At 36.7% G+C, this 13,205-nt stretch overlaps 1 protein-coding gene across 1 annotated transcript in view; it reads right to left on the bottom strand.

The window, feature by feature from the left end:
* LOC105211383 (hemicentin-1) overlaps window positions 1-13,205 on the bottom strand; it is a 454,397-nt gene that overhangs the window by 246,370 nt on the left and 194,822 nt on the right. The gene's annotated exons all lie outside the window — the stretch shown is intronic.

The raw sequence follows: 13,205 nt of genomic DNA, 5'->3' as shown, positions 1-13,205 counted from the left end.
GAGAAAAGTCCTCCGAAGGATATATGGCCCGCTTCGCGTGAGCGACCGGATTCGTTGGATTGACGAGCTGTATGAGCTCTTCGGTGAAATGGATATAGTGCGGCGCATAAAAATGCAGAGGCTGCGCTGGCTTGGTTATATCGTCCGAATGGAAGAAAACAATCCAGCGCATAAAATGTACGAAACGGTATCCCCTGGCGGCCGACCATGAAAAGGACGACCAAAACTCGCGTGGAAAGTTCAAGTGAATGTAGACCTGACGAATCTTGAAATCCCCAACTGCAGCCATCGTTCGCAATGCGGAGACGATTGGCGAAGGTTCAAGGACACGGCCAAACCGACACATGATTGTAGTGCCAAAATGATGATGATGATAAGTAACTCATGATCATTGGAGACACACACCTATTTTTGGCTTGCGATTTGCCTAATCGCCTAATCAAAAATTCCAGACTATGTGCAAGATCATATTAAAATCTTAAATCAAATCCTTTCTAATATATTACTTTTAATATGAAAGGGAATAAAGCTAGCAAAGATCACTTACCATCTAAGTAACCTTCCTTTAGCTTCATATATTGGTATAATCTATATTTGACATTGAAAAAAGGTTTGTAAACTTTCCTCAAGGCAGAATAGAAAAATAATGATATATTGTAAAAGCTTAAAATATTTATGTATAGCCAGACTAGTGAAGTGCTAATAGTCCTGTCATCGATTTTCTATTGATTTATCAATACTTCATTTTGCCAAAAAGTATGAAGATATCTTTAAGTAAGCAAAGCTTACTTTGCTCTTTCGATTCCTATTCCTCTACGGATCACTTAGATGATATATAATTTAAGAGAAAATATATTTAGAATACTTTGATATAAATATGAGATTACAAGAGATCTCCTACAAGTCTTCTACTTTGCAAAAAAATAAATGAATAATGATTTCGTTGATTCCCAAACTCGCATTTCATATATTTTCAAGATATACTAGTCGTTATGTATTCTTATCTAAAGGGTGATCCATTTCCACACAGATAATCCAAATTTAAAGGGAAGTGTTTATAATCATTCGAAAGAACATTCTTTGGCATTTATTTTTGAATGATTAACTCTTTCAAATGTTGGCCGCGGCTACGCAGATGGCCCATCCGTCGAGTCCAATTTTCGATGATTCGTTCCAGCATTTCGACTGGTAACTTGACATCCGTGATGTTTTGCTCTAAGGCCTGAATCGAAGCGTGAATGTCCGCATAGACTTTAGACATTATATATCCCCACAGGAAAAAATTGAACGGTGTGATATCACACGATCTTGGTGGCTAATCGACCGGCCTAAAACGTGAAATTACCTGCTCACCGAAGTGTTCTATCAACAAATCCATTGATTTATGCGAAGTGAGGGAAGTGGCGCCGTCTTGTTAAAACCAAATGAAGCCGAGAGTTTCACGAGTTTCAATTTTCGGCATCAAATAGTCGGTTATAATGTCATGTTGACAGTCCGAGTTGTTGCGAACGGCGCCGAATTGACTCTCCACGATCGTCTTGGACACTCTCAGCAACGCCTGCTATACTTTCTTCACGAGGTCTCTTCGGTCGAGTATTATCCAATATACTATAAAGCTGGGTCTCAAGATGGATGATGGTGTTGCGAATAGTACGCTCAGTAGACATTCTTTACAGAACGTGAATATTCGTAATATATATTGATATATGAAATCTATTGCCTACAATTAGGCGTTGATTTCATTACAAAGAATTCATTGTAAATAACATTAACTACTGGTTTTTGTAAAACTAAATCAATTTTGTTATTTAATTGATAAAAAAGCAATTCAATCAGCTCACTTATACAACGTACATAGATAAATATCAAAATCAGCAGCGCCAAAACGTTTACGCGTATAATTAAATAGATTTTTAATTGCTTGTGAAATTATGTGTTGTCAGTTAGAGAGGGCTTTGCCACCATTTCACGCAACATTTCCAATACACAGCCGCATCTATACTGATGCATAAAGCCATGTATACGAGCATATAGACATCCTAGCGGAAGTGATTACATACCAACACCCACCCGAACTGACAAACAGTTTGTCAAATTGTGCGCATAATCACTGCGAAAATTTATTGATGCCATTTTCCTCACTGCATACTTGAACGTGAACTCATTCACACCGCCCGCTCGACCCCATCGCCATCTACATTCACAGCGGCGCTAAACGAGCTGGCAGAGGGCAACGAAGTCAACTTGCAAGAAAAGTTGCTGGCAAGCAACGGGGCTGCCGAGCATATAATTAATTACACAAGAGTTGACTGTGATCCGCTGTGTAAACAACGACAAAGCATAATAAGCAGCAGCAATTTTGGCCAAAATATGCTCGAATTTATGAATGGTTTATCTGTTTGTGGTGTTTGTTCGCTCAACTGCTTTTTGGACAAGTATGAGGTTATATGTAGAAAACGTATTAATTTAAGGATTCAATTTCAGTAATTTTTTAGATTAAAAACAATCCAATTTTAAGAACTGATCTTATTTTTTTTAAATTCTTGAAATTATGCGAGTCAAATTTATAAATTATAGTCTTTTTCAGAAATTATCTCAAATAAACTTTAATGGTCATATAAGAAGTTATTCATAAAAATGTTGCCTACCTTTAGGCGGAAAATACAATACTCTTGGTTAATTTAAAAATAATTGAAGCATTCATAAATTATTCAAAAAGTTGAGAAAGTCAGCTTTGGAAGAACCTCTCTATGATCCATGAGTTCTTAAATTCTAAGCGGTTTCGATGATCTAAGACTATAACATATGATAAATACATTTGAACTTTCCTAACTCAAATCACCATAATTCACAAAAAAACATCGAGTTGGAGAGGCTTTCGAGTTACGGAAGGAAATTTGTATGAATTCTGACTTCTATTGCCAATTCAAGAGTTCGAGTTAGGGAGAACCTCGAGTTATAGAAGTTCGAGTTATGGATTTCTAATATTTTATAGTGGAAATAAATAAATCCATATATAAGAACCTACGCATCGGTACATTTTAATTTTCGGTATTGATTTTGATACGAAAAGGGATGTACACTGCGACTAGTAAGATGTTTTATAAGCATACGAAGAACAAATGTTACTTGACTTAAGGATATTTGAGGTTAATACTATACTCAAACCTTTAAATAAATACGAAATATAGTAAGGATACAGCTTTACAAGAAAATAACTCTAGGAAAATTGGAAATTGGAATAGCGTCAATATAGTAGGTTTCTGTAGACAATATGCACTGAGATATAAAAAATGGTTATAACTTTACTTTCTGCACTGAGCAGTGTTGCCACCTTGTTCTACTACCAATTTTAAATTTCGTATTATTATTTTTTTGGTAGCTATCGAGAAACTGGAAGAGGAAATAGAAAATGTGGAAGAGGATAGTGAAACCACATAACCTTTGAAAATTCGAAATCCTGAAGTATGACTACTCCTCATTGACTATATGACAGCACTCCATCTGGTATCGCAAAGGACCAGAAATGTTGTATGTTTGGCTTATTGGCATACCAGACTGATATTACCTAAGCTATCAGTTACTATTTCGAATTTTAGTCGGTATTTTAAATAAATACGATCTGTATTCAATCTAAATGGAGTTGCCACCTAATTTTGAAACCAAAAATTTTGACTAACAGTTCCAAATACAGACTCTTGATCTTTGTAAGCTTTTTAAACGGGTGTCTAAATAGATTATTAGCCAAACAAATCCGTATAATTAAAACACCGGGTGGCATATATTTTAATTATAACTATTAATATTTTTCTCAAAATGTATTTCTGAGAATTTTAAGACAAATGAAGCGAAGATAATTTGGAAACATATTTTAATAAAAGTACACAAATATAAATTTTAAATATTGCCATATGTGTGTGTCTCTCTTGTGTCTCACTGGCAACTGCCCACACAGTTGGAAAATGAAGCTGGCAAAAATGCATAAATAAAATTACACAGACAATGGTCAACAAATGAGAGTGCATACGAGGAAAAAGCAAGAAACCAATACACACACCTACCTAATAGATGCAATAAACTAGGAAATAAATCTAACAATGAATATTTTTAGTCAGAAATGTTGACAAACAACAACAAAAAGTTACGTCCCGGCTTAGCTTATCTGCAAACGAAAGGGTGTGAATATGTGTCATCGTACGATTTGCAGATTTCTTTGTGCCTTGCAAAAGTTGGTTATGTAATAGCAACTCCACCTGACGACACTACACCGTAAACAACAACAACAACACGCCACTATTACATTTGTGTGAAAAATATAAAGGTTGACACGCATACAAACACTTGCTTCAGTATAGTTGTTGTCATTAGTTTTTGGCTTGAATAATGCTTGTTTTAGAGTTGCACAACAATAACAACATAAATGACAAAAACAACAATTTACACTTAACCAAAGCACATAAACTAAAAACATTCCCCCTAATGTCACTTTATTTGCTGCAACATAAACTTATTTTGATTTTCTGATGTGCTGCCATTGTTGTTGTCGTTTTTCTATATATTTGTTGTTGTTTTTCTTTTTGCTGCCAACGCTTGTTTGTTGCTCTGTATGACTTTAATGTTGTTTACGCCATGGCGGCTGCCATTTTTGGGCCCTTTCGCTGGCAATTTTCTATTTCCGGCAAACTCATTTTCATTTTAATGTACCTCCACCAACAGTACCGTTAGCACCACTACAGTCACTACTGCCACTACTCATGGCAACGCGTACACGCGACCAGACGACAGTCGGCGCGCCTTAAGCGTGTGAGTCGGGAGTGTTGGGGGAGGCAGGCATCACAAAGCGAAAGTGGTGAGTGAACTCCTCCACTCCATTGCTGTCTCACTGGTATTGTTGTTGTTGTTTCTCGTGTACTATGCTTTATTTGCTGTTGTTGCGTATACATTAGACGAGCCGAGTGTAGAGCTCTTCAGTTACATGTCGCTAGTCATTTGCCACGCAAACAACAAACTCCTTGTTGTTGTTGTTGTTCTCCTGTTTTTGAGTGGGTGGTTGGTGCACTACTACTACTATATGGTATATAAGTACTGGCAATGCCGTCGAGAAAATTTACGAGGCGGACACTGCAGCGCCGTTTCATTGTTTAAAATCCAAGCAAAAGTGTAGTTTGCATTTTAAATATGGCAACTCTTCCGTTCGGCAACCGGAAATTAGTGTCTACTGTAGTAGTTGTCGACGTCGACGAGTTACTTGACTGCTTGGCTGCTCGCCTTGCTTGCTTGCTGCCTATAACAGCATTGTTTAGTTGTTGTTGTTGCACTACTTCCACTTTCAAACAGTCCTTCGTATATCATATATACCCGCGTTCCACACAGTAGCCTTCATTTGAATGTGCTTTTGATGCTGATTTCTGATTGTATCGGAATGACAGAAATTTCGTACTTCCGCTTTGCCTGCCAACAAATGCGCCAAAGTCAAGAGACGATGTCTTTAAAGGATTTCAGTGAATTTATTTCGGAAAGTAAATGTCCAAGGTTTGCTCTCAAAACAGCTGTATTTACATATAAGCAAGTGTAATAGTGACTGTCTCGAAGCAGTTTAGATGGAGTAGATAATAATATTAATATTTAGCTGCTCTCAGGCATTCTTCTTACAATTGGTATACTGACATAGTTACTCAGTTACTTGTTTCTAGTATATAGTGGGTTATACTTACTTAGTTCCATGGGAATTGTTTTCTACTAAAATATCTGTCTAATACTAGAAGGAATGATAGCTCTGAATATCTAAAAAGTAACCATCAGTTCTTGCAAAAATCCGACCTAGTATATCTTTAACTACCTATCAGCCAACTCGTTCAGTCAACACATCAGTTTCATCATGGAACTGACTTCTTTGGAACAACTCTGTTCACATAGTCATACAAATTATCTGCCGAATTGGATACTGAGGTCCGGTGAGACTTTAGGATGGCTCATAGTAGGTTTCAAATGTGGTTCTCCATCAAGCTGTTTATGTCTGTATTAGTTCAAGGCTTAGTACTTGATGGTTTCTAAGTGTTCTATGTCGGATGTGCTGAGTAGAGAAAGTGTAGAACTGTTTCCTTATATCCTTCCTATTTGAATATGCGTCAAATATTGCCACAGGGCAGACCAATCTTCAGCGTATATTCTCCAAAGGCCAGTTCCACTTTATTGTAGCTATAAATCTGAATATATTTTTTTCCTGGACCTCTTTAAAAAGGCCCTTGTTCTATTCTTGTCTTCCTTTGGTCATACCAGCTTCGTTATCTTGTTCTGAATTGGGTTTTAGATTTCCACCTATTCTGAGCTATTTGTTCAAATTGAATAAGAAGCTCTATCTTCATCATACATATCAGTCATTGTATTAACTCTACCTCGGATTTGTTCAGAGCGTTTCCCGACTGTTTTTTCGTTACCGATAATGTTCATGTGACCGGGAACCCAGACTATATCCAAGTGTGGTTAGTATTTTGCAACGACAAGGATGATAAAGGATGTTTGGCTTATACTAATATACCAGAGATTCGGATCGGTAATAAGCTTAACGAACTAAGGTTCCCGGATCTTTCCCTAGAGACACTCACACAATTACTAATCCGTCTGCGCTCTTCAAATATTCGTTATGGACGAATCAATCCATTACAATTTGTTGAGGTTTGTCTAAGAATTCAAGTAAATTAATTAATTAATTAGTAAATCCGAAATAACGATGATGTTCAAGAAATCCGACTGTGGATGGGAACTCGATTTGTTGACTTTATGGCATTTAAGCGTTAAAAAAGGCACAATAGATATATTCTTGATGATCTAATCTCTGGTATTTAAATAACTCTATTGGAAGCCTTAAAAATCTCAAAGCTACACACATTGAAAACTTAGTTGATATAGGCTTAAAGGGTCATAGAAAGAGTACGACTTGATTCTTAAACTCTTAACTCTTGACTCGAAAACTCTTATTGTAGAGATATCTTAACTCAATAATATATCAAACAGATACACATACGAGGCATCTTTACAGGTTCTTATGAATATCTAATATGAGCAAATACCTGCTGAGTTTTCCTGCCACTCCTACCGATTCCAAAAATAGTAAATTCTATGAATATACACGCTTTTGAACTCCTACTAATACTATAGTCACAACAAAATAAGCATAAATATAAAGAAAGATTCTCCTTTCAATAAATTGCAATGCCAACAAAAGCCTTCGTTTTCATAAAAATAGCTGAAATCAGCAGCTTCATGTGTTAAATAAAGCAAACAACTTCCCGCTGGTTTAATATAATTCTCACTTCATGCGCACTTTATAGCAAAGTATTGATTTAAAACGCTTACAACAGCAGTAATAACAACAAATACAACAACAAACACTCTTTTTATTTGTCGAAAGACAGGTGGCTTAAACCCGCACCCCCAGTGACGTGTGTAAACACAATAGTTACGATACCATTCACATTGACCTACACCTGTTAAGTATCTCCTACAACACAAGCACACACACACAAAAGCACGCATACAGACGAACATACACAAATACACAACATGCGGGTGTTGGAATAACAGCTTGCACGGCAAGTGCCACTACAACTTTTCAAAAACACAAAAATATGACAAAACCAATTTAACAACACCGGAGCAAGTTCGATTTTGCCACAGCGCTTCCCTCTCCACCCAAACGACATGCTGTGCCGCATGCTTTGTGTGCGTGTTGTTGGTGTTGTGTGAATGGAGGAGAGGGTTTTTTGTGCTATGATTTTCTACTTTGTTGTTGCATAATCCTTAGTCCTGACACTGGCACACGTAAAAGCGATGCGATTTATACGAATTTGAATTTGAATCCTGATTTTCTACACTCAGCACGTGTCGAACGCGACTGCAGCGCCCAAGAATGGATGTAGATATGTATGTTTCATGTATGTATATTTATTCAGTGAGAGAGCACAGTGATGTGCGCAAAATTTTTTCAATAAGGTAAGAATTAATGGTGGTGATTTAAGATAATTCTATGGAGATTTGAGACAGTCATCTGGAGGAATTTACCTGTCTCCTTGAAGTTACTTTAATAAAATACGTAAATAGATAGATGTGAACTACTGAATGAAAATCTTCCTAATATATGTTATGAAGTCTAAGGAATGTGTATCAGCAAGCTCAAATGAAATGGTTGCTTGAAGGTTCTTCGGTAGAGTATGTAAACAGTAGCAAAATCTGCAATCCCTGCCTACTTTGCTAGAACTCCTCCAAATCTTACACTGACTTACAACACGAATGAGTGGATTCGAGCTACAGTTAGAGTGAGTGCCCCCATGCTAAAATTAGCTTCCACTACAGCAGAAATTCCCTTTTCACCAATGATGGAATACAGAAGATTGGTTATTCACTTAGAGATAGTTCTCTCATATGATGTGATATGAAATCTTGGAAATAACCATGAACATGGTTTTACTACTTACTTTGCTTTCAGTTCGATCCTAAGCCGCACTGATAGTCCAAAACCAGATAATCAAGAAGATAGTTGATATAGGAGTCTTTTAAAAGGGGGATGATAATCACTTAGTAACTTTGGGTTAAGATTTAGAGTCATAATATCCAAAAGATATGTCTAATAAATCCTAGTCCTCATCAATCGATAAAAAGAAATCGTATTTATGGTGCCTCCGAAGAAATTACCAGCTTATAAGATCATTCATTTATCGTACATTCAAGCATTTACCAGAGAGATATGTGACTCAAGTCTGTCCTTTTCATTCCTAGCAATACCGAGCTTTTTCGATTAGACCTTTATTAGACAAGAGATAGAGATATATAATAAACAAGTAAGGAAGGGCTAAGTTCGGGTGTAACCGAACATTTTATACTCTCGCAATTATTTTTTTTTTAATTTTATTAATATAACAAATAATTTTACCCACATATTCGTCATATACATTATGGTTAAAGTCCATTGAAAGTTGGAAACCCTAATATTAGGTATATGCGAGTTTGGTGAAGTTATGACCCGATTTAACGTATTTTAGGCACGGAAACATATTATTAAAATAAAGATAATCCCTCCGAATTTCTTCAGAATATCTGAGAGACTTAACTATTTTTTCAGTAAAAAAAGAAATTAGAAGCACTGAGGTCCTCATGTTCCATATATGGGGCCTTGAAAATTAATGTTCGATTTCGACGATATTTAGAAGGGCGATGTCACGCTATAAATGCAGTATTTTTGCAAAGTTCTGTATCGATATCTTCTCTAGTGCTTAATGTAATTGTAATGTAAACGATTCAGATTGGCTTCAAAGTTCTGTTATATAGGAAGTAGGCGAGGTTGTGAACCGATTTGGCCTATTTTCACAACATATCATTAGGATGAAAGGAAACAATTACGAACCGAATTTCATTGAAATTGGTCGAGTAGTTTTGGAGACACTGTTTTTGACCACGGCCATTTAAAATTTTTTTTGAGGTTTCTGTTGGTTTTCCTTACGGAATTAAAGCATTTTTAGTAGTTTTCAACGTAACCTTTGTGTGTGAGGTGGGCGTGGTTATATTTATCTTTACCAATTCCTACAATATATCTACTTTTCAATCGAAAATTCATTGTATACTGCATTCTTTTCTACCACCACTATAACTCCCCAGCAAATGCATAGTGTGAGGCGTGAGTCTGCGTGAGCGCATACAAACAAACAAATAAATATTACTTTCGATGTCACAAGTGTTTGATACTCGCGTCTACTTTTTTATTTGCATAAATATCAGAATGTGTGTGAATTTGCCTGCAGAAATCTACTTGTACGCTCCTATGCTTGTATCCGCTTCCGTTGCAGCCAGCAGCCAACAGCGAGCAGCGAGCATGACAAAACCCAACCAAGTAGTATGTAGGGTGCATAAATCATGGTCGACTCAATTACAATTGTTCTCCTCACATTGAAATGTTTTCATTCTTGCGTCATTTTGTTGTTGCTGCTGTTGTTGTTATCGTTGTAGACGACATTTTTCCACCATTGCTGTTTTTCTGTTTTCTTCTCTTTTTTTTTGTTTTTTTTTTCTCTGCGTTTGTGGCATAATCCTTTTTTCCTTCATTGCGCGTGCTAAGCGCTTTCACTGACGCATTGTTTTTTGTATGTGTGTTTAGGAATTGTTGTTGTTGTTATGTAAGTGTGTGTTGAGTATATATAAACCTGTCGTAATTGTGTAAACACTTCGTTTTTTATACTCAGCAATTTATTTTTCGCTGTGACTTCGGCGTCCTCCAACGCTCCTCACTTGATTTGCATTCACACCTCGTGTTTGATTTTTTTTGGTTTTTTGGGGGGTTCAAGGCAAATACTTGTAAAACTTGTTGTGACTTCTAAAGGTTATTGAATAATTGAAGCCACATTTAGAAGTTTTCACTTTCACGAACACCTTTTATAGACATATTCAAGTGTGTGCCCTAAACCGGAAACCGGAAACCGGAAACGTGACTTTAATTTTCTTAGCATTCCTGTTAGTTCAATAAGTAGAAATGTGATAGTTTGCACGCCATTTTCTCCATTTCATTTTCGGCAATTTTTTAAATTATTTTCTTATGACTTTCATATTTTTTCACAGTTATGCCAGGAACTCCAGGTGGGAAGCGAGTGAAGTGTCACTATGCCACACATATTTTGACGAAGAAGTCTCAGCACACATACACAAAAATATATACATGTGTGTTTGAGTTAAAGAAATGTTATGTTTATATAGCTAACATTATCATCTGAAAGGATGTTGGAAATATACTTGGTAACAACGCTTCCTTTCGTAGGAAAAAAACATGACACACACTCTAGCTCATGTCTAAGAAGACAAATATCTACATATGTATATATTAAGTATGTATGTATATATGTTTGCTTTTGCTCCCATATCCACGGCAATGATAAGCAAAAGTCAACTTCAACTTCGTCAGCAGCAAAAAAAAGAACACGAAACATATGGCAGACAGTGAAGGCAGCAGCAGCAACAACAAAAGAACTATGTACATAGTAAAAAAATGATATCAAATCAAAATCAAAACACAAAAAGACGTAGAAAAACAACAACATTTGAACGTAAAGTCAACGTGTCAGAGGCATCAGCGCTTCTACGTGAAAAGTGGCAGCTATGAGTACGTCACGCAGTCGGTGTTCCGTTTGCACGGCAACTCATATGGAGCACCAAAGACACTGAGGAATATACAGACTACATAGGAATGTATGTGTGTATGAACCCAAACCCTGTAGGGAAATATTTTCTCGTCTATGAAAAGAATGTTCAAAAGTTCACAATAATCAGAAGCCAGTACTAGTAAATATTTGCTCTCTCTCTCTCGTGCCCTTTGAGAACTTATAATTAAGAAAGAGAACAATTTATAAACTGTCAAAATAGTTAAGATCCGTGAACTCAGATCCACAACCGCTCCGTAAAACAAATAATAATCCAAAGATACCCGCTATAACAACCACTTTCATATATCTGAACACTCTTTAAGTTAAACCCTAAATGTAGGCAATGATTTTAAACAACTGGAGACAGGATTTGAACCAAATGTTGAATCTATTTCTTTCGATTTTAGACTAGGATTATATCCCTTGGATATTGACAGAACTAGTGTGTAATTTTGAAGGATTAGAAATAATTTTGAAGATTTGAGATTTTATTTCGGGAAGCTTTAAACATTGGAATGAGAAAAAATAAGGCAAATCTTACCACGAAACAGCATTCAAACTTAACCTAACAAAACTGCTTGGGTAAAAATACTTTACTTCAGCTGTCCTTAAACCACCTTAAACCATAGTCGGAAGTTATCTTTCTTTCATCCTCTTTTGAGAATCTTTTCCAGCAGGATCTCTATAAATACACACATATCCATTTACACAGAAGACAGATTTTCTACTTGGCAACTCATATGCTCTGTAGCAGAGTAGTATGCATGCATAGTTGCTATGAGAGCTGCTTTTTATATATCACAAATTCAATATGAATTTCAATAACGTTGCTTATTACCGTGCAAATGTGCGACTGACAGATGGTGCGAAGCAAATAGCACACACATGACTACCAACAGTATGTATGAAGGTAAGTTTGCAGTTTAACCCACAACAAGTGAAAGCATTCCCGGCTTATATAGGTCACCCACAAAAACATATGGCATGTACTCGTACTTATGTTGGAACGTTGGGAATAGAGAGAGAGAGATAAAGAGATACGTGACGTATGAGTATGCTAGTAAGTAAAGTTGTTAAATCGCAGTTCTTAAAGCATCTCTCTTTTCTGCTTTATAAAATTCTCGATTTTTTTATATAAAAATCATATGAATTTGGATAATGAAAATAAAGAGCAGAGCTTTTTAAGTAAATGTGTCAATATACTTTTAAGAGCTCAATAACTAATATTTACGCAGCTTCAAGAAAAGCCTTAGCACTAAACAAAGAAAAGAACCAAAAACATTGATTTTTGTACTAAATTTAGCTATTTAGAACAGTTAAAAGTTCTAAACTGACTTTGGAGTGGAGCAAGCAAACCTTAATCTCTTTTTTCTGACGTTCACCCATAAACGGTGGAGCTTAATACTTTATTTGTTTCCTATCTATTTCCTTGCCTACTGTTAGGTTAGGTTAGTCTGTTGGGCCAACAGGCCCCGCATTGGTCCTTAACGATGCCAGATGGAGTCCCGTCACGTATTCCCTGAGTAGTAGTCATGCCAGCGGTTAACGCCAATTTTAAGAGATGTTAAACTTATCTTACTGCGCGGCCTATAGATCCCTGAAGCGTTGTCTTGCTAGTGCAGGACAAACACACAAGAGATGCTCCACTGTTTCCTTGGTGCCATGCTCTTGACATTTTCTGCATTTCTCCCGATCTGAAAGCCCTATCTTATAGGCGTGCGCTGCTACTAGGCTGTGACCAGTAAGTAGGCTAACCAAGGTACTACAGTCCTTTCTGCAAAGTGCTAGTAGGAAATTTAAATGTTTCTGATCCACCATTTTGCACATGACCTTTGCGGTATTGCTCCCCGGTAGATTCTTCCATCGCGCTTTGATTCTCTTCATCATGCATCTGTCTTTATCATCGATCTTGGTAATCCCATCAACGATTTCGTTGCCCTCGATGCCTTTGAGGCCTGGCACCCAGTAGAAGTGTAGCAGCATATTCCTTGCTGCACTCTCTACTGACACCCTGCTTCTCAA

The sequence above is a fragment of the Zeugodacus cucurbitae genome, chromosome 2 (assembly GCF_028554725.1).
Source record: "Zeugodacus cucurbitae isolate PBARC_wt_2022May chromosome 2, idZeuCucr1.2, whole genome shotgun sequence".
NCBI classification, from domain to species: domain Eukaryota; kingdom Metazoa; phylum Arthropoda; class Insecta; order Diptera; family Tephritidae; genus Zeugodacus; species Zeugodacus cucurbitae.
Note: the sequence above shows the minus strand (reverse complement) of the source record. Positions and strands in the feature narration are given on the sequence as shown.